The 21,055-nt window shown below is 39.8% G+C and overlaps 1 long non-coding RNA gene across 1 annotated transcript in view; it reads left to right on the top strand.

Annotated features, from left to right (window-relative positions):
• The window catches only part of LOC103884133, a 34,462-nt gene extending 13,935 nt beyond the window's left edge, over nt 1–20,527 (top strand). Inside the window, exons 2-4 of the long non-coding RNA XR_004184475.1 lie at nt 10,032–10,129; nt 11,603–11,734; nt 19,487–20,527. This is a non-coding gene — a long non-coding RNA (uncharacterized LOC103884133). The remainder of the gene's footprint in view (nt 1–10,031; nt 10,130–11,602; nt 11,735–19,486) is intronic.
• Nucleotides 20,528–21,055: the final 528 nt, after the last annotated feature.

Genomic DNA, 21,055 nt, shown 5'->3' with positions numbered 1-21,055 from the left:
AGTAAAATGCATTTGCAAACGTAAGTATGTAAATTTATTTTCAGGAACTTTTTTTCACACACTTATTTCATGGCAGAATTATTAACCTTTCTATAGTTAAAGATAAATAGACTATTGCAAGCTTCAGATTTAAAATGTATACCGAAATAGATCGTTTTGTAATACAAATAAGGATCTTGAGACCCTTGGAGGTGTGACTCACTCATGTTTTATTTATAGGCATTTTCAGACTGGGTGCTGGATTTGTTTTTCTTCTTAGACATGTCTGAACTCTATTGTCGACATTACAGCAGTAACACCTGTATCAAGAAGACTGAAATCCTGGGTTTGCTGCCATGATCTCTAAAGCACTGTTTAGTTATAAAAATATTTTATTGTTACCAGATGAAGAGGGTGAAGATAAGAGTTTCTGTTTTAATGAGAGTAGAAAAACTTTCCCATGTACGTAGAAGAAATGGAGTAATTGGTTCACTCCTCCTTCCTCCATTTTAGGGGGTACTCTTTTGTTTAATTAATTGGGAAACAAACTTATCATGAATTTTCACAATAACATGCTTCAGTTTCTCCAATGCCTTCAGTTTATCATGAAGACTGTGGATTGACACACGTCAGGGTCTTAAATTGTTTGAGTTCCTTTGGGTAGCAAGAAACAGAGGCCCTCTGGAGTGACCGTAAGATTAGGAGTTCATTGTAGAGATACACAAAGGACAGCAATAGCAACGACTTCATCTGTACAGCAGAACCATACAGGAAAGTCATACAGCACAGTCTCACAGAAGCTAGAATATTGTTGCAGGAACTGGAATGTTGGTTTAAGACACACCACAGTTTTAATAGCTGTGTTCTTGTCACCCCATCTCTAGTTCTTGCCATTAAGCTTATGCAACCATTCTCTGCCTCTTCTGCTACCACTCTAGGTCTACTTCTTACTAGTTAATTCTCCCTAGAGTGCTGATCTGATGGACCTGGCAAATGACCCACCTATATGGGGGTTCTCCGAAGGGAGAGATTTTATCCCAGCTTGCTTTTAAGTCAGAAACCCATCTTCAGCTATTTGACCACAACTGGGTGCAAAGGACAAAGATACAAGGGTTGTAATCCTTCAGAAGACAGCTTTACCTAATCTTCAGTAATGATATTACTGAAATGTTAAAGTGTTTGTGTTTCTGGCATCTGAAGTCTTCCCCAAAAGATTATTGAAACTTACAAGTACTTCACATTGCCTCTCCAGTACGACTCATTACAATTTCAATCAACATCTCCGGATCTCTAACTTGCCATATATCCACACCTATTCTACCAGATTGAAATGATTGTAAAAGGTACCTGAAGGTCCCACGTGTTCTTATGCTCTGTCTTTCCATATCCGCTACCTCTGCCTAGAATGACCTTCATTATCTCTTCTACTTGGGTAACTTCTACTCATCTTTCAAGATTCAGCTCAAGCACATTAATAACTGTATTTTGTTTCTTCCCTGTCCAACATATTTTCCTCTTTATTTTGGTAAATTTCCCCTGGGGAACTGCTGTTTCTGTACTTTCAGCCTGCATTGTTTGGAGGAAGCTTACCCCATGCCTTGACCCCAAGCTTAAGAGGATAATGTTGATCAATCAGTACTTGTATTCTTTTAGCTACATGTTTGGATCAAGAGTGGACATGTGACCCAAGCAAGGCCAGGAATGTTCAATCATCTGGGACCTTTTTATAGAATTACTATAAAGGCTTGTTTGAGTCTATAAAGTTGACTAACTGATTAAATGAAACCTGGAGTTTCTAGGGTCAGTACTTTTCACTACATGGGGATGGTTGATGTGTGAAAAACAATGGCAAAGTAACTATAGTTGAGAGAAGGAGAGTGAAATTGAGAACATAGTGGGGTACCTGGATCAAACTGTAACTAAATGTAAATGTCAACCCCCACCCTGAAATTTGCCTTTTTGTAAAACAATAACCCTTTTTTTTCTCAAGTGAGATTTACCTGAGGTTTTTACTACCTGTGATATACATGTGATATAGAGATGTAATTAACACAAGCTAGGTTAACCTGGGTGCTTTGGTTTGATTAAGAAACATCTCTAGTGATTCCTTTTGTCAGTGGTCTTAAATGTCAAATAATTTGGAGAATACTGTTCTTACAACTTACATTTTTATTTTTTCTTTTTGTAAATACAGGTTATTATGGAGGTTATAATAAAGATCATACAAGTAAAAAAAAAAGAAACACAATTGATGCTTATAATGGAACTTCAATGTTTTTTGAACTAAAATTAATACATTTAACAATTTGTAAAATGGCATTATTAACCAAACAGCTAAAAATGTATTTGTGTTTCTCTGATTAGCCATACTCTATCATGTGGCTGTGACTGTCTTTTTCTGCCCTGGACTGTGAGCTCATGGAAGGCTGGAAAAGGCCCATTTATCTTCCTGTGGTCAGTGCTCACTGCATTGGATGGCATATTGCTAGCATTCATTAACTATTTGATGAGCAACGAAAGAAAGACAGATAAACTTTTAGCTGTTTGATTAACAACAGTATTTTCTGAATTGCTAAAGATGCTAATTTTAGTTCAAAAAATAAATCCATGTTCCATTATAACCAGCACAACTGTTTCTGAATCAAACCTAAGATTTTTCTCTCTTTTCAAAGTGCTTCCACAAAAAGTAAAAACTTGATGAATTTTGCCCCATATTTTCTTAGTAGAGTCTAACTATCTGTTTTAACACTTCAGTCTATAGATCCTATTTAGCGGTTCAACAACAGTGAACAATTTAATAGAGAGAGAAATGAGGTTGATGAGGGAATCAAGGTCCGGATCATAGAGGGTCCCAATTTCTATGCTAAGCAGTTTGGATTTTATTGTGTAGGCAATTTGGAGCCACTGGGCAGTAACTGTGCAAGATTCACATTTTAGAAGGCTCACCAGTGGCAGGGTCAGGATGTGAAAAAAGGGCCAAGAGTTCTGAGGATCTAGAGAATGCACGAGAGCCCAGCTGCAGGTTAGCGATTGTCCACACTGAAGCAGTGGCAATGGGGGTGAGAAGCAGGGGAGGCTGAAATTTGGGGGCTGCATGTAGGGGGCAAGAAAAATCAAAGATGACCCCAGGTTCTGGCTTGGATGACAGTCATTCACTAAGACAAAAAAAAAAAGTAATAAACATAGATGAGATAAGTATATCTGGAGAATAAACTAATTTGATTTTGGACACATTAAGTTCAAAAGAAAAAAGAAGGAGAAAGAACTGACGAGAAAAAAAAGAAACACAGAAAAAAAAATCTTGTGGGCCTCCTTAATCTTTATTCTGGCAACAGTTTTTAACCTGACAGCTGGAGCTGGGTGCTTTGCTCTTCTGCCTTGCAAATGTCCTGTCCACCCTGCCCAAGCCCTGGGAAGGCAGGACTGGCCTCTGCTGAGCTTGGCCTTCAGACACCTCCTCTGAGGCATGGCGTTCATTGTGAGCTTCTGGACAGTTCTTGTGAGCTCGAGCTATAAGGAAGCTCCTTAAATGACGTAAGTAGGTTGCTGAGATTGGGGAGGGAAAAAATGTATCTCACTTTAGAGTATTCTTGAGTGGGTTTGAAAAAAATTGAAAGAATATAGAAAAGTATTTTATTTGTGAGGCCCAACAATAGAATTTCCTTAATTCAAAATGAATCTCTGTCACTGTGTTAGTTTCCCTCTGCTATCTAGTGATAGCCACTGTGCACGGGGTGGAAGTGCTCCAGACAGACAGACTGCAGGAATCGGTTCAGCAAGGCTGGGGATGGGGCCAGGTGCAAACCCCAAATTACATTTGATCACTTACATCTGATTTCTTCCCCTTTCACCAATAGATGTCCCTGTAGCAAATGAAAGGATTTTGAAAGGAGTCCAGGGGTGTAATTAAGTGAGACAATACAGATGCCAGAATTTAAACACTGCCAGTTTTATGTAATTTAATTAATACTGTGGAGAGGGGAAAAATGCTTGCCTGTGCAGTATTTCGTGAATAAAGAGCTGCTGACGAAAGGGCATCATTCTGACAGAAACCAGTGAAATAAAGATTTGCTCCATAGATGGCTCTATTTGATTAGAAAGAACCACCAAATCCAGAGTCCTGTTTATTATTTTATGTCTGACATTTTACAAGTCTGGGTAATGTAATTATCTGTGGAAACTCCAACAGCATGCCAGTTGTCCTTTACAGGTGTACCTGTCTTTGCAGACAACCTTTTTAGGCATCCATTACTTACAGCACCTGCTTCCCTTGTCGGCTCACTACACTTGCAGGGAAGCCAGCCTCACAGATGGGAATGGAAGGAGGAAAATTTGAAATGAAAGCATGATGGGCTCACACCTGTAATCCCAGCACTTTAGGAGGCCGAGGCGGGTGGATCACCTGAGGTCGATACCAGCCTGGCCAATATGGAGAAACCCTGTCTGTACTAAAAATACAAAAATCAGTTGGGCATGGTGGCAGGCACTACCTACTCCGGAGGCTGAGACAGGGAAATCATTTGAACCCGGGAGGTGCAGATTGCAGTAAACAGAGATCTCACCACTGCACTTCAGCCTGGGCAACAGACAGGGAGAGACTCTGTCAAAAAAAAGGAAAAAGAAAAAGGAAGGGAGGAAGGAAGGAAGGAAGGAAGGAAGGAAGGAAGGAAGGAAGGAAGGAAGGAAGGAAGGAAGGAAGGAAAGAAGGAAGGAAGGCAGGCAGGCAGGCAGGCAGGCAGACGATGTTCTTGCTTAAAAATACAAATATGCTGGTATTATTACATCAGCTTTTATTTACCTTTTTCTCAGCCAAGACATTTTGATAAATACATATTTCATCTTCCTCAGGGAAGTAGTGGATAATGCTTTAGATGTAGACTCAAAATCAATTTTGGTAATGACTGTGGGTATAGCTCACAGCTCCCCAGATGGAAATCAGGGCACATGAAAAGAGAAAGAAGGTCTGTGATCAGCCAAACACTCAAACAAGACCCTGATGTCTCAGGTGGTTCCTCATTGACAGCTTATGGATGTGAATGAGGGAAAACTATTTGAAATTTCAGAGAGTTTGGGGTTTTGAATTTGTCTTTATTTAACATGTTCCTTTTCTCTCTTTGTACATCATAGTTCTTTTCAGAGCTTTCATCCACAGCACGTAGTAAACACTGTGTTCGGTAAATGAAAATGAGGGAGAAATGGAAGGATTCGATGCCAAAGATCTAGCAGGGCTACCATGCCCACTGAGACATGAATCATGTTTCTTCACTCTGTACTCACTGTCCTAAGATGGTTTCTGATTGATCATCTGTGCATTTTCATCAAATATGACCAGGTCTAAATGGTATAGTCAGACTCACAGTTTCAGTTATAATACTGATTCAACATAACCAAGATAAAATATTAGGGAACTTGATCCATTTTTGAGAATTCAATAAGATGTATGCCATATAATTCAAGTTTAATCACATGAAAACACACTCCTTCTGTTTTAATTAAACACATATATACAGTACACTGGGATAGTGCTCAATGTACCTGAAGTTTCAGGAAATTTAATCTCGGGAGAGGTCCAAGGCCAAGGCATGAGCCAAGCCTACTGGAGGCGGTCTCGTCTGAGAAGTTGTTTGGTTTACCCATTGTTAAGATTGTTAAGTAACGAACTGCCCCCAAAAGTCTGTGGCTTTTATTTGTTCACAATTTTTTGCATCATAAGTTTAGGCAGGGAGGGGGAGGACATTTCTTTTGCTCTTTGAGACATAGGCCACGGTCATTAAGTTATAGTTAGATGGCTTCATTTGCAAGTCTGTGACCTTGGAGGAAGAGCTGCAAAACCTATCTCTGTTTCCCACTTGGCCAAACTTGGGTTCTTGACACGTGACTGGATTCCATGAGAGCTCTCCCAAGAGGAGCACAGGTGGAAGCTGCAGATAAAGGCCTAGCCACAGAGGTGCCATCAGCATTCTTGCTGCATTCTCCTGGTCAAATCCAGGCAAAGGGCCAGGCCAGATGCAAGGGAAGGAAAATAAACCCCACCTCTCCATAGGAGAAGCAGCAAGAATTTGTAGTCATCTATAATCTACCAGAATCTATCCTTTGACCATAAAATATTATATTCTCTGACATGCAAACTACACTTACTTTCTCCCAAGATTCCATAACTCTCATCTCATTATGGTGTCAGGGTCTAATGCAAAGATTAGGATCTCACGATCTAAGTTGGACACAGGTAGACCCATGAATTAAAAAAGACAAGCCAACTGCCTTCCACACACACAGTATCTGCAGCAGACACTACAAACCCGCAGGGGGAAAGGGGAAGCATGTAGCGATTGGAACACAGCCATGCCTGCCCTGCAATTCCTCCTGCTCACTGAAGAAACCCTAGATCTCCCCGCTGGGAGCAGCTCTCCTCCACACGTGGCTTCTCCCTTCAAGCTTTTGGTTCTACCCTCTGAATCACCTTTCCTTTTCTATAAGAAATAGTCTATGCTTTCAACTAGGTAGTTTTCTGACAGCCCTCAGGACATTGGGGGAAAGGAGACTTCTTTCCGTGTTGCACTGTCTTGATCTTTTTCAGGCTAAACTGATTCAGCTTCTTAAACAACTCTGTGGGATTTCAGGATATAAAATTATCATCCAACCCACCAGACAAAAGTTCTGCCTACGTATCTCTGTGCTACGGGCCTTCTCTCTGCTTTAGCTATAAATCAGAGTTCCATGGGCAAATGCTCTTAGGAATCTTAGGAGAAACTTGTCTAGCTCAGGAGGAACAAGCACCTTTTAACACATTCTCTGATCTTAACAAAGGGTTTTGTATCCATGTCCTTGACTCGACCTGAAACCTGAAGCCATGTGGTCCTGGCGGCATGCGTCTTTGATTTTTGCCTGAGCCACCTCTTACTTTCAGAACCTTCTGCCCACTGGACAGGCTAGAAATGAGAAATCGTTGTATTTTCTAACCCAACAAAATCTAAGTTGGAATACTTTCTTTAAATCCTACTTAAAAATCCATTTCTTTTTAAATCAGTCTTTCTCCACACTTTATTATCAAGAACTCAAAGAAGCCTGCTGGCACTTAGAACATTCTGCCTGGGAATTTCCTTAGCCAAATTCACAAGTTCATTAGGTCCATGTTGTATCTTCTATGTTTCTGCTAGTATTAGTTTTGCCAAATGTTCTTCAACTACAGAATGCAGGTCACCATTTTCCCAGGCTTGAATGGCAATTTTCTTACCACCTTCCCGGTCTGCAATAAATTTTCTTGCTATTTTTTAAGTTTCTGTCCAGCAAAGCCAACACCATCTGCTTTGGGTTTGTTATTGAAGCATCCCACTTCTTTTTTTATTTTTTTAAAAATATTTTGAGACAAAGTCTTGCCCTGTCACCCAGGCTGGAGTACAATGGTGCAGTTTTTGCTCACTGCCTCCCACTTCTGATACCAAATTCTGTTTCACTTTTTCTATTGCTACTAACAAAGCACCTCAGAACATCGTGGCTTAAATTATTCATGATAGTTCTTCATGTGGCCAGGAAGTTCTCCCACTTTATGTGGTGTTATAGGAAGTGCTGGGATGACTGGAGGGTTCAGAATATTCTCACTGTCATGGCTGGCAATTTGTACTGATCCCTGGCTTGGGTTCAGACTGCTGTGGACTGGGGCTTCTCCAGGTGGCAGTTTGAGCTTTGTCCTGACATGGAGGTTGGGTCCCAATAATGGACATTCCTTGAGGTGAATGCAGAAGCTACAGCTCTTGTGAGGCTCGTCCTCAGAAGCCACACAGAGTCATTCCCATCACATTCTGTTGATTAGAACAGGTCAAGAGTTACCGAAAGCAAAGGGAGATGAAATAGTTTCCCTCTTACTGTGGAAAAGACCAAGTGACATTGCAAAAATGTATGTTGGATGGAAGATGTGATGTAATCATCTTTGGAAAGAGCTAGGGATGAGGTGATTGAAACGCAGATGTTATAATACATAGTATTATAATACATATAATTATTATATTATATTATTATTATGGGATGAGGTGAATGGATTCTGTATGTGAGAAGAACGTGAATCTGGGGGGATCAGCAGCCACAGTATTATGGGTTGAATTGCATCTGCCCCAAATTCACGTGTTGAAGTTTTAACTCCTCATACTTCAGAATGTGACCTTATTTGGAAACAAGGTCATTGAAGATATAATTAATTAAGATGAGGTCCTACTGGTGTAGGATCAGTCTCTAATCTAATACTGTTGTCCTTATGGAAAAGGGAAATGTGGACACAAGTCTCTGGACGCAGGGAGAACATGATGTGATGATGGAGGCATAGATCAGGGTGAGGCAGTAGAAGCCCAGATACTTCAAAGATCACCAGCAAGCCTCAGGGAGCTGTGAAGAGGCCTGGGACAGATTCTCCCACACAGCCCGGGGAGGAGCCAGCCCAGCGGACATCTGACCTCAGACTTCAGAACAGTGAGAGAATAGCTTTCTGTTGTTTCCACCTCCCAGTTTGTGGGACTTTTTCACCACAGCCTCAGGAAACTGATACAGTCAGCTATAGGCCTTGTTTTGAACCTCTATCCAGGTAGAATAGAAAAAAAAAAAAATTAGCCAGAGTCTTTGGAATTCTTCAAGGATGCCAGTTAATCAAAGTGGCTAGAATTTTCACCCAAAAAAACACTCAAATATTTTCTTTTCTGAGGCAGTTTCTGCCACCTTTTATTCCAAAATCATATGTGGTGTTCTCATCAAGAATAATCAGGAATCTGGCACACGTGTGTGACTCTGTGTGTGTGTATGTGTGTGTGTGGTAGTTTTTAAAAGACCACAAAGTGTAGCCATTCTCAATCTCCTACATTAGAGGGGCTTTTTCATTGACACTACTGCTGGTTCTGATTTAACGCTGCTGTGTGTGACAAGTGCTAAGGCCTCAACTACCTCTCCTTTAGAGAAAACTCCTCCAGAAAGCCAGGATCGGCCAAGTGGGTGCATTCACACTCACAGCTTCACATGCACAGGTAACTGGTGGCCACTGTTATTTTTGGAAATAACAGGAATTTTTGTACTGTCTTATTCTGGTTTCCCAAGTAGCTGTTTTGCTAGTTTACCAAAAAGTGCTGCTGTTATCTCATGCCCCTGCAGTATGCTAAAACTCCAGTATAGATGTTGGAATATGTATGAGGAGATGACGAAGATTGATCTGTCCATGGAGGACTGAAATGTGAGCATCTGCTGTAATGGCACTAAAAGGAATTAGACTCATCAACTATAGTGATTCATAATGATAGCTGTGTTTGCTCTTAGAATATTAAGGGAATCAACCATCCACTTAATTGCCAAAAGGACTTTTTTTCTTTTTTACCCTACAACATTGCTCTCTCTCACTCTCTCAATATGTAGATTTCTATGTAGATATAGCCCAAAACGCTATTACTGGCTCAAGCATAAATGGAGCAAAGAAAAATTAACATGAGCTAATATCTTTGATTAATGCTAGTTTCTATGTCTGAACTTAGGAGCATAAATATCCCTTTAAAAGTAATGCTGTCTTCAAATAAGATCAAATCAAATTACAAGGCACTTTGTTAATGAAAAGTATCGATCTATATAGCATTTGGTCCAAACCATTGCCAATTTTCAATTTATGTGATATCCCTCTTAGCAATGAGCCTTTCTTCCTTGAATATACAGAGGTCCTTCTCTTTCTCCTTCACTAGCTTCTCACTCCCCTCCTCCTTTCAAGCTTCAGGCCTCAGTTATTTTCTCATTACATTCCTTTGTTTGGCAATCCTATTTATTTCTACAATGCTAGCAGTCACTTTTTGGCCAATGACTCCCAAATCTTAATAAGGTGCTACCACTCTTTCCAATGTACTTACCCAAGTAAACCTATCTTTTCCAACCTGATGGGGTTTTTGCTCTCTAGTTTTTCATTCACACAGTTTTAAGCCTCTACTCAAGCCTTCCAAATCTTACCACCCTTAGAAATCATGCTGAAGATCCAGGTCACAGTTCCTAACTCCTTTCTGGTTCATGATATGCTTTTTCCTCCTCTTGTACACCAGAATGCATCAGCTACTCATGTGAATATTGGCCCTGCTACACCTCAGGAAGTAGAATTCGATGACTGAACACGACATTTTCAGAGAGCACAGGAGGTGAGGTAAGTTAAGTAAGGGAGTTGGAAGGAAAGTAAACATGGGCCAGCCAGGATGACCCAATCAATTGTAGCAACTATTAGGTGACAAGTATCTCTGGAAGATCAGACATCCTGCCTTAGAATTAGCTTCACCATTGAATTAGACCACCATGTGGCACCTCATATGTTTTATTGAGAATTTCTATTTAGATCTAGTGATCTTACTTAGCTTTAGCCTGTTTGTATTTTGTCTCCCCAGTGAGATCATAACTCTCAAAAGGTTTAATGAAAGTTTTCCAATACTCCTGAGAGGGTATAGATCTACTGGTCAGTAAAGTAATACAGATTCACCCAGAAGATATTCCATTTCAGCAGTGGCTACTTTGATTAATTTCATCAACCACCAGACCTAGTAATTTTGAGGTGCCATCATAACTGGAGTGAAAATATTCCATTAAACTAAGTGAGTAATAGTGGCAAGCAAAAAAAGTGAAATGGAAAAGCTATCATTTGTGGCTATTTGAACCCACTAGTTAAATGAGTGTGCTGAAATCATGGACTTCTTTATCATCATAACAGATAAGAACGTCTAGAACTAGCTCAGAATCTCCGTTGATGGCACTGCCATAAAGACTGTTCCATGGCAACATGTGACAAAGATACTGGTTTAACTTTACTTCTGGAGTAGAACACAATTTCGTAGAAAGCCCCCTTCAAAAACTATAATTTTTATTTAAAAATAAAATATAAAGTTATCTTCCTGGACAAGTAGTAATGTCCTTGTGTGTTAGGGCAGCCGATGTCCAGGAACAAACAAACAAAAATGTTAATCAACTTACAACAAAGATATAGTACCTTTGAAAGACCTTAGATGGAAATTAACTGTAGTAGGCTATAGCTCCCGTTTCTGTCTGAGAGGAAAGTAGGTCTTTGAAAAACAGACAAGAATGTGCATTACAACTTTTGTACGTATTTGTTTTTTCCTCCCCACAGATATATATGGTTTGGTTAATTGAACAAAATAAGTTGTATTATGTGGTCAACATAATCATAGTCCACTATAAACTAAACCTGGTTTATAGTTTACAACTATTTAAACTATAAACTAGTTTATAGTTTACATGGATGAATAATAAGAAACAGAGAATCAGAAAGTGAAAATGACTAACAACAAAGCTTTTCCAAGAGAATAGGGAAATAGGAATGGAGGGAGGTGGTCATCAAATGAAAGCCACTGAGATTTCCAAACCTGAAAGCTACCCTGCTTCTGTTTCTACACCAGTGGACTTCTAGAATATTGGAAGAAATGGGTAGGTTTGGGGGCCCAAGGATCGATGTCAATAACACCTTACTCAACATAGACATTGTGCTCAGCAGTCAGGAATATTGAGGTAGTTTCTCACGTTTGTAACTCGAGAAGATGTGTGATTGTTGAATAATTATACAATGAATATATATATCACTTGGCTACATGTTCCCTGTATCTTTCTTAAACAGTCTGCTAGGCTGGAATTCCCACTGCAATGATGAGTGATGATTGTTACTATGACTGGGCTGAGGCCATGCTGCACCCTGGAACGATCTCTTATGGTTTCAGAGGCTTGCCGAATATCAGGTGCCGGTGAGCAGGTAAATCTCACAGACATATGGCCCATTTGTCACCTGAGGCAGAGGGACTGGATCTCCTTTTTAACTCTCATAAAGCATGTTTTGGGACCTAGACATTTTTGATGCATAAATCTTGGGCACTGAAAGTTCAATTTTGTTCTCTTGACTCTGCAGTTATTTCAGGCCATATGCCACTGCTGCTATTTCCAGGATGACAAATGAAGGGAGTGAGGATGATGGGGAGGAGAGGGTAGCCAGTGAGTTCACACATAGGAAACAATGGTATTTTTACATTAAATGTTTGTCATGCTTTCATGTCGGGGATAAATCACTCTAACAACCAAGGAACAGAAACCACTGCCCAAAGACAGAACCCGCAAGATCAGTGAGTTATGAAGTCATCGCTAGAAATGATCAAGGCTGAAATTCTTTTCACAGTACTCAGTATCTTCTGCAGTTGTTATTGTTGTTCCACCTGTGCTGGAAAATCTTCAAAAATAAGGAATGTGTGGGGGTCACTTCATCCCCACTTAAGACACCACTCTGCCTTCTCAAAACATTTTTATTTTGTTGAAACAAAATCTTCCCCTTTCCAACTTTCATTTCTCCATAAAATAGGAAGAAATTCTTAATAAAAATTTGAAATATTCCTGAAAAAAATAAACTTTAGTGATAAGAAAAGAAAAATAGATAACTAAAGTACACAGAACTCAAAAGGATTTTTTTAAACTGGGAATCTCATTAATGATGGACATGGACATCACCTCATAAAGATCTAGAGCTTTTTTCAACAGATCATTGCAGAAATGGAGCAGGGGGAAGCATCTCATCTAAGTATGGTTTATGGAAGATTTAAGTGTGCAAGCTCCTTAGCTGTACCCACAAATTTAGAAATAGAAGGTGAGGTGATTCTGGCTCTCTCCTATACAGAGTTCATTAGCAAGCCCCTGCCAGAATTAACTTTCCTTGGCTTCCTTGTTAGACTAACATTGTTTCAAACCTTGAAGTTAACCTGAAAAATTGGTTTTCAACCCAACTTATTTTTAAAATGTCATCTTTTCTCCCTCATCTTGGCTACCAACCCTTCCTTCAATGGCTCCCACTTCAGAGGGGTAAAGAAAAGTTTCAAAAAATGCATACTCAAAGGTCCCACCACAAATACAAATTCCCACCCCCCGACCGAACAAAATGAGAAGAGAAGAAAGACAAGAAGTGAAACCCAGTGGATTTATTTTATTCCAGGTGCCTGGTTTTCATGAGTCTGGCCATGATGGTCAAGTCTTGTTCTGTTTGACAGAACATAAGCCACTGGATATATGCCATATATGTGCTCACTTGCAGAACTCAGGAGGGCAGGACAGAGATGAACTCCTCTTGCCTCCTTTTAAGAACACCCCATGCTTAATGACTCAACCCTCTTAATGCATCTTAAAAAGCATCATCTGTAGGCTTACAATTTAAAAGGTGGGAAATACAGACCTGTGAATAAGCTGGATTACTATAAGCTGGTACTCACCATGTGATCCCTGGGCCAGCAGTTTCAGGCCACCTGTGACCTCGTGAGAAGTGCAGACCCTCAGAAGGCCCCTAGACCTCCTACCTCAGCACTTACAGGGTAGAGCCCAGCAATTTGTGTTTTGGCTGCACTCCAGGAGATTCTGATGTTCCCGCAAGCCGGAGAACCACTGCTCTGGGCCACAGGGAAATTGCAAAAAGCCTTTTCAAGTGGAGTCTAGACTGCTCTTTCCCCAAAAGACAGGAGTTACACAACTCACAGAAGCACAGGATTTCCCAAAGGAGGAGGCTGGAATTAAAAGTTGGAAACCTCACTGCAAATTGCCAAACTTTAAATTTAAATTCTGAGTCTTAATTTTTTATGATAACAAAGCTTGCTGCCGTGGGAATAATAGGATGTAGTTAACTGCCCTCAGTGGCAATATTTCATCTAGGCTTGATGGGGCAATTTGAAAATATCATTAAAGAGACAAGTTGTACAATAGAGCACGGCAGAAGTGTGATTATCTTAGGAGATTAAACTCCCAAACATCATGTGGCTTCTAAATGTGTGTCTCCTATCAATTTAAAACTCATGGCTAATAGCTGAGTTTCCTAACTACCATTTCAGATACATAGGCACCTGCGTCTCCACACATACTTTCTAAAGAGTTTTGAAAGTATCGAAAAATCTTGAATATTTTATCTTTCAAAATGAAGATTTTTTTTTTTAAACTAATTTTGACACATACTATTAGGAGGAGGAGGAGAAGGAGGAAGAGAAGGAGGAGGAGGCAGAAGAGGAAAGAAAAGAAAGAAGCAGTCTAGAAACATAAAAGAGTACAAGATAGGTAAAATTCACCTGAGTTTCCATGATTCAGAGAAAAGCATTATTTCTTGTCATTCATATCTTCCATAGAGAGAGCTAGTGTATGAGTCGTTTTGCACACTGCTGATAAAGACATACCCAAGACTGGGTAATTTACAGAAGAAAGAGGTTTATTGGACTTACAGTTCCATATGGCTGGGGAGGCCTCACATTCACAGTGGAGGGTGAAAGGCACATCTCACATGACAGCAGACAAGAGAAGAGAACTTGTGCAGGGAAACATGCCTGTTTAAAACCATCAGATCTCAAGAGACTTACTCACTAACACAAGAACTGTGCAGGAAAGACCTGCCCCCATAATCCAATCACTTCCCACTGGGTTCCTCCCACGACATGTGGGAATTGTGGAAGTTACAATTCAAGATGAGATTTGGGTGGGGACAGAGCCAAACCATATTATTCCACTCCCGGCCCCTCCAAAATCTCATGTCCTCATGTTTCAGAACCAATCATGCCTTCCCAATAGTCCCCCGAAGGTCTTAACTCATTTCAGCATTAACTCAAAAGTCCACAATCCAATGTCTCACCTGAAACAAGGCAAATCCCTTCTGCATTGCTTCACATTGTCTGGCTGCAAATTTTCCAAACTTTTATGCTCTGCTTCCTTTATAAAACTGAATGCTTTTAACAACACCCAAGTCACATCTTGAATACTTTGCTGCTTAGAAATTTCTTCCGCCAGACACCCTAAAGCAAATTGGTTACTTCCTAGATACAATGAGGGTACAGGCATTGGGTAGATACAGCCATTCCAAATGGGAGAAATTGGCCAAAACAAAGGGTCTACAGGCCCCATGCAAGTCTGAAATTCAGCAGGGCAGTCAAATCTTAAAGCTCCAAAATGATCTCCTTTGACTCCATGTCTCACATTCAGGTTATGCTGATGCAAGAAGTGGGTTCCCATAGTCTTGGGCAGCTCCACCCCTGTGGCTTTGCAGGGTATAGCCCCCCTCCTGGCTGCTTTCACGGGCTGGCATTGAGTATCTGCAGCTTTTCTAGGCACATGGTGCAAGCTGTCAGTGGATCTACCGTTCTGGGGTCTGGAGGACAGTAGTCCTCTTCTCACAGCTCCACTAGGCAGTGCCCCAGAAGGGAGTTCTACTCCAACCCCACATTTTCCTTCCACACTGCCCTAGTGGAGGTTCTCCATAACAGCCCTACCCCTGCAGCAAACTTCTACAAGGATATCCAGGCATTTCAATACATCCTCTGAAATCCAGGTGGAGGTTCCTAAACTTCAATTCTTGACTTCTGTGCACTCACAGGCTCAACACCACATGATAGCCTCTAAGGCTTGAGGCTTACCCCCTCTGAACCCACAGTCTGAGCTCTTTGTTGGCCACTTTCAGCCATGGCTAGAGCAGCTGGGACACAGGGCACCAAATCCATAGACTGCACACAGCACAGGAACCCTGGGCCTGACCCATGAAACCATTTTTTCCTCCCAGGCTTTGGGGCCTGTGATGGGAGGGGCTGCCATGAAGACCTCTGACATGTCCAGGAGACATTTTCCCCATTGTCTTGGGGATTAACATGCAGCTTCTTGTTACTTATGCAAATTTCTGCAGCTGGCTTGAATTTCTACTGAGAAAATGGATTTTTCTTTTCTATCACATTGTCTGGCTGCAAATTTTCCAAAATTTTATTCTCTGCTTCCTTTATAAAACAAAATGCTTTTAACAACACCCAAGTCACATCTTGAATGCTTTGCTGCTTAGAAATTTCTTCCGCCAGATACCCTAAATCAAATAATCTCTCTCAAGTTCAAAGTTCCACAAATCTCTAGGGTAAGAGCAAAATGCCACCTGTCTTTTTGCTTAAACATAACAAGAGTCACCTTTGCTCCAGTTCCCAACAAGTTCCCCATCTCCATCTGAGACCACCTCAGCCTGGACCTTATTGTTCATATCACTATCAGCATTTTTGTCAAAGCCATTCAGCAAGTCTCTAAGAAGTTCCAAATTTTCCCATATCTTCCTGTCTTCTTCTAATTCCTCCAAACTGTTCCAGCCTCTGCCTGTTACCCAGCTCCAAAGTCACTTCCACATTTTCAGGTATCTTTTCAGCAATAACCCACTCTCCTGGTACCAATTTACTGTATTAGTCCATTTTCACGCTGCTGATATGGACATACCTGAGACTGGGCAATTTACAAAAGAAACGTTTATTGGACATACAGTTTCACGTGGCTGGAGAGGCCTCACAATCAAGGTGGAAGGTGAAAGGCACGTCTCACGTGGTGGCAGAGAGGGGAACAGAGTTTGTGCAAGGAAATTCCCCTTTTAAAAACCATCAGATCTCATGAAACTTATTCACTATCATGAGAATATTGCAGGAAAGACCCGCCCACATAATTCAATCACCTCCCACTGGGCTCCTCCCACAACACATGGGAATTGTAGGAGTTACAATTCAAGGTGAGATTTGGGTGGGGACATAGTCAAACCATATCAGCTAGATAAATAGATTAGGGGTGCATGAGTAACACAACAAGTGGACAAAATTAATCATTCTATACGTGCTGTTCTTTAGCTTGGTTTTTCTTTTCAATACATGCCAAAGACATCATTTAATAACTGTATATGTGCATCATCATTTTTAATTGTTACACAGTGTTTCACTGGTATATATGGCATACATGCAATGATTTATGTAATAAGTTTTGTTTCGCTATCATAAACAATGCTGTACAACTATGCCCAGGGACTTTGGCATACCTATGCACCATTCTTGGGAAATGACACTAGAAATTGGACTTGTAGGCCAAATGACATGATACTTTAACGTTTTGATACATATTTCCAAACCACTCTTCAGAAAGATGGTACCTGCATCTGCTCCCTCCAATAGTGCAAGAGCATGCATGTTTCTCTGAAACCTCCGTTTCACTGGGCTCTGACAATGTTCTGAATTTTTGCCAATTGAATGAGCAAAATAATCCATTCTTAAAATGACTTCTAGCAAGGGCATCTTTTTTCAACCGTTTGTGGGACATTTCTAGTTTCCTCTTGTGTTCAGACATTCATTACTTAGTTATCAACTTGCAAAAATTCTTTATTAGGGCTATGATTCTTTGTAATACATATTCATAATATTATTATATTAGTTGTTTTTCAGTTGAGTTTGTTTGTAGGATATTTTCTATTCTAAAAAATAAAGTATTTATACATTTTACATATCAATGTTATTTTTACTTTATGCTTTCAGACTTCTGTTATTTTTTGAAAGAAAATCTTTGGTCACTTGTGATTTAATTTTGTCATAGTGAGTATGATAGGTTTCTAGCTTTAAAAAATAAAATGTGACCAGCTGCACCAATATCATTTAATACATAATCTATCTTTTTTCATCAGTTGAAATACTATGTTTGTTCCCAGCCTCTTTATCTACATTGATAGATTAGTGGAATCATGGCTAGAAATTAGCCAGTCAGTTCATGTGGGAATCACACTATTTAAAGTACTAGACATATTTTAAATACCACATATGTTTTATATAGCTACAGATTATATTTTGTATATACCCAGGTTCCCACTCAGTAATCATTACTCTTCTTTTTTGAAACAGCCTGGTTATTTCTGTTTTTTTTTTTTTTTCCAGGCAAAGTTGAGAATTGCTTCATCAAATTAAAAGAAATGTAAATGGGGATATGGATTTGGATTATATTGACTGTTCTGCAGTAGAATGTAGTTGTCGTTATCAGAAAGACCTTATGTAATTTTGTTTCAAAATATTCCCAGATTCTCAAGGTTATTTTTAATTGAATTATAAATGGGAAATTTTCTTCCATAATGTTCTATAGCTGGTTATGTATATGTGTACAGGAAAGATGCTGACTTTAATATTAACTTTCTAACTCCTCATCTTCCTGAAATCTCTTACTTTTTCTGGCAGTTTGTGAGTTAATTTCTTATTTTCCAGCTGTACAATCATATAATCTACTACCACAGAAAAAAGAATCCCACATCATTCTTTATCTATACTTAATTTCACCTTGTATCTCTTTGTTCCTGGCTTTAAGGGGATGCTACTAGAGCTGACCATTATGCTTATGGTGGCTTTCAATTCAGCTTGCGATTTTATCGCATGCTATCATTGATTTCTTCTTTTATAATTTTGAAAAGTAATATATATATATTAAAACGTAGGCTAGACACAGAATTTTATCAAATGCAATGTTAGCACTTATTAGAAGAAGCACAAGGCTTTTAAGGTTAATTTTATTAGTTGAATCTTTAGTGGCAAAATACCCTTTCTTTCTTGGAATAACTCAGTGATCATCCATTTACTGTCAACTTATTTTTAAAATATTTAATTAGGAATTTTAACTTCAATATTCACATATAAAACTGTCCATAGTTTTCTTCTGGATGCTGATTTCTTTCTTTCTTTTTTTTTTTTTTTTGTTTTTGTTTTTGTTTTTGTTTTTCTGCTTTGTCGCCCAGGCTGGAGTGCAGGGGCGCGATCTCAGCTCACTACAAGCTCCGCCTCCCCGGTACACGCCATTCTCCTGCCTCAGCTTCCCAAGTAGCTGGGACTACAGGCGCCCTTCACCAAGCCCCGCTAATTTTTTGTATTTTCAGTAGAGACGGGGTTTCACCGTGTTAGGCAGGATGGTCTCGATCTCCTGACCTCGTGATCCACCCGCCTCGGCCTCTCAAAGTGCTGGAATTACAGGCGTGAGCCACCGCGCCCCACCAGATGCTGGTTTCTAAAAGGTGTGGGATTTGATTTTCTGTTGAATTTATAAAAAATAAATGAGATATCTTCTCTCTGAAAAATATATAGAGGAGATATTTCTTACTTAAAGACTTGAAACAATTCACCTATGAAACCATCTGGGCTTGGCACATTTCTGGAGTGTTGGCTCCTTGACAATGTTTTAAATTTTTTTGATGCTATTTGGCTTGAGCTGTCTATTTCTTCTTAAGTCAATTTTGACAATTTATATTTTCTTATTTTTTTATGTATCATCCAGATTTTAGTTTAGAATTGTACAGAGATTTTTTTCTCAATTAGTGGTTCTTTCTGTTCCTTTATCATTTATTGTATCTTGTTTTGTTCGTTGTTTCTCCTAAAGAACCAGATTGTGTATGTGTGTACCCATTTTGCTATCTTTATACCTTTTAACTAATTGGTTTCTCTTTCTATTATTATAAATAACTTATTTTCTGCTAAGGTGCCCTGAGTACAGCTGTGAGTATATTTTATACCTTATATATTTATCTTTCTCATTATAATTATCTTCTACACAATCTATTTTACAGTTGTATTCCTTTTTCTACCCTGTTTGTTTTCTAATTTTGTTTTGCTTTTTCTTAGGAGAGAATTTTAACCTGCTCAGAGTTGAGGACATCTTAATTGTTTCTTCTTCTGGTATGCATTCACAGATGTGTCGCACTGTGGTCTGGACAACACATCTGGTTCAGGCAACAAGAAAGCCTACATTTCCTCCTCTTCTAGAAACAGCATTCTGGTTTTCTCCAGGACCAAGGGTCAATCAATGTGCCTGCCCAGGAGTCACTAGCCAAGGAAGAGACACATTCGAGTCAGATAAGCTGATGCTCTGGACCAGGACTTGGAATTAGGAGTGCCGCAGGTCAAGGAAGGAAAGAGGTAGGAATTGCTTTCACCCATGAGGGCAGGACCATGGAGAGCCCACCTGCAGGCCCCCTCAGCACCCAGCTCTGACTAGAGTGCCTGGGCTTTCTAGCCTCTCCCTAGCCCGAGGCATCTTCTCATGCTGTTTCCTCTTTCTCATTCCTCCATAGTGCCTCCTTCACTCCAATTGGGCAGCGGTACCCAACGCTCCTTCCAAATTACTTATTTGTTGTTCTGCACTGGTGTGTCTTTATAACTTTACCTGTACTTTCTGTAAATTTCCAAAATACCTGAGTCAAATTATTGGAGTAGGGGCATGGAGGAAAGAGACTACACCTATTTTCCTCTTAAATTTGTAGACATTTCTCATCCTTTTCTAAAATTTAAATTTGGTAAGAACTTTGTAGTTAGATGATGATGATGATGATGATGATGACGATATTTACATTAGTAAGTCACCTGCTTCCTTTGGTAGCTTGTGGGATTCTTTCTGTAATCTGCCAAAGCTTCACCAGAACATGTCTTGGTATTGGAAAACTTTATCACATTATTCTGGAATATGATGAATTCCTTTAACCTACAAAAGTTCACGTACCTTTGTTTCAAAAGACATTATTTTTTCTAACATTTAAATAGTTTTTGTTTAATCACTGGATTTGTTTGTTGATTGTCAATCATCAGAAGTTTCCGTATTTAAATCTCTATTGTTGATATTCTTCTAATTATCATTCCTCATTTCTCTGCATCTTGTGTGACTTTGTCAAGAGAACCCATCCACCAATGCAGTGTTCTGCTGGTTTCACTGTTAGTCATTTCCAGTTCATTTTTAAACTCCATACCATTGTGGTTTTTTTTTTTTTTTTTTTTTTTTTGAGACGGAGTCTTGCTCTGCCGCCCAGGCTGGAGTACAGTGGCCGGATCTCAGCTCACTGCAAGCTCCGCCTCCCGGGTTCACGCCATTCTCCTGCCTCAGCCTCCCGAGTAGCTGGGACTACAGGCGCCTGCCACCTCGCCCGGCTAGTTTTTTGTATTTTTAGTAGAGACGGGGTTTCACCGTGTTAGCCAGGATGGTCTCGATCTCCTGACCTCGTGATCCGCCCATCTCGGCCTCCCAAAGTGCTGGGATTACAGGCTTGAGCCACCGCGCCCGGCACCATTGTGGTTTTTCTCCATAGTTACTTAACTCAATTATATCAGGCTTTTTAAAACTATTATTTTGTTGTCATCTAATTTCTTTAAGAATCTGTTGTAGATTAATGGTCTTCCTGTTCCCTGGGAAAAGTGTTTCCTCATCATTTGCAGGGTATTTTCATTTGTTTGTTTGTTTATTTAATGTGGAATTTTTTAACCTATCCCTT

The sequence above is a fragment of the Papio anubis genome, chromosome 6, assembly GCF_008728515.1.
Source record: "Papio anubis isolate 15944 chromosome 6, Panubis1.0, whole genome shotgun sequence".
In the NCBI taxonomy this organism is placed as follows: Eukaryota; Metazoa; Chordata; class Mammalia; order Primates; family Cercopithecidae; genus Papio; species Papio anubis.
This window is presented reverse-complemented; position numbering and strand designations above follow the sequence as displayed.